This window comes from Meriones unguiculatus, chromosome 4, assembly GCF_030254825.1.
Source record: "Meriones unguiculatus strain TT.TT164.6M chromosome 4, Bangor_MerUng_6.1, whole genome shotgun sequence".
In the NCBI taxonomy this organism is placed as follows: Eukaryota; Metazoa; Chordata; class Mammalia; order Rodentia; family Muridae; genus Meriones; species Meriones unguiculatus.
In genome coordinates, this window is record NC_083352.1 from 46,239,017 (window position 1) to 46,240,559 (window position 1,543).

Consider the following 1,543-nt stretch of genomic DNA (forward strand, 5'->3'; position numbering starts at 1 on the left):
GACCCAGTAAACAGGATTGTCACTTTAAGTCGGCATTCCTCAGAAATCTTGCAAAGTGGGTTTCTGTTTGTCAGGAAAAGCCATTACTTCCTTATCTTCCTCTGCAGACAGCTACCTCCCACAATGGGAAATCTATTTCCCTATTAACTCAAACAAGTCTGCAACAGACACCAGAGTCCCCACACCAGCTCTCAGGTTGGCTTGTACCATTCCCCCTGCTCTAACTCTCAGCCTGTTTCAACTTACAGGCTCCCTCTTGCCTACAACCCTTCTTAAGAAACAGCAAGGCTCTCTCTGCTTTTTGATACTCTCTTTGTCTCTTGAGAGACAGCCTGACAGTTTGAATTCCCCGATAAACCTCTGTCTACTCACAGAGGGGTGACATTCGGTGGTTTCACCACACCCTCACTTACACTCCGTACCTGAATATGTATTTTAAGAACTCTGATAAGCTAGCATCAGATAGAAGGGGAGGAGGTCCTCCCTTATCACGGGACTAGGGAAAGGGCATAGGGGGAGAAGAGGGAGGGTGGGTGTGACTGGGAAGAGACAAGGGAGGAGGCTGCAGTGGGGATACAAAGTGAATAAATTGTAATAAATAAATATATAAATAAAATTAAATTTAAAAATAAAAAACAAAACAACAACAACAACAAAAAGAAACGTATTTGGTAAGCATAAATAAGGCCCTAATTTTGGTTGGACACAGTTTTAAGTTAAAGTTCGTTTCTTAGGCCAGCCATGAGATTTAGATCTACTTGTCTGTCCCTGTGAATTTCAGTATACAGCTGCAGCCATTCACCATCTTGTTTTCAAACACAGGGTACCACAATTAATGTGTAAGGAATGTTGTCAGTAACTTTCAGTCATTGTTCCTCTAGTTCCAGAAGTGTATTTTCACAAACATAACTGGAGATGTTCTAGGACTGGGGAAAACCTAAGGTGTGCAGTTGTGGTTCACAGGAGGAGAAACTTTTAAAGCGCAAGCAATCCATTAAGCTGGGGAATGTCTCTTACTGACTGTGTGATGAGGAAATTAAAGTTGTAACTAACCCGTACCTAGACTTTAATAGAAATTTCTCTATTTTATGAATTGCCTAAATTGTGGCTGCTATCAGAGTAAAGCCAAAGGAACTTCATAATCTCTATTTAAGGTTGATTGACAAGAATATATTCTCAAATTTTTAGTCACAATTTTCAGTTGTTTTTATTTCTTTGAGCAGGTATAAAAGTGTGGGTCTCCTCTTCCCTCAGGGTCATTGGCCACCAGCCCATGTAGGAGAAGCAGAAGCGGGGGTGGGGAATGCTGGGGGAGTTGGGAAGGCAGATTATCTGCCTTTCTGCAGATCAACTTTATTCCAGGGATGAGGGGAATATATAGGAAAATGGAAGCAACCAGGAGGTAGCCTGACAGCTACTCACAAAGTACTTTATTTGCATTGAGAGGCACACTCCCATATGGGCAGCAGGAAGGGGTGGGACATCCTGCAGAAAACTGTGTCAGAGGCTACTTCTCCAGTAAGCTAGGCTTCTCACTCAGGGA

The 1,543-nt window shown here is 42.6% G+C and overlaps 1 protein-coding gene across 6 annotated transcripts in view; it reads right to left on the bottom strand.

Annotated features, from left to right (window-relative positions):
* Positions 1 to 1,543, bottom strand: part of Wdr17 (WD repeat domain 17) — a 96,042-nt gene that overhangs the window by 49,377 nt on the left and 45,122 nt on the right. The window lies entirely within an intron of this gene.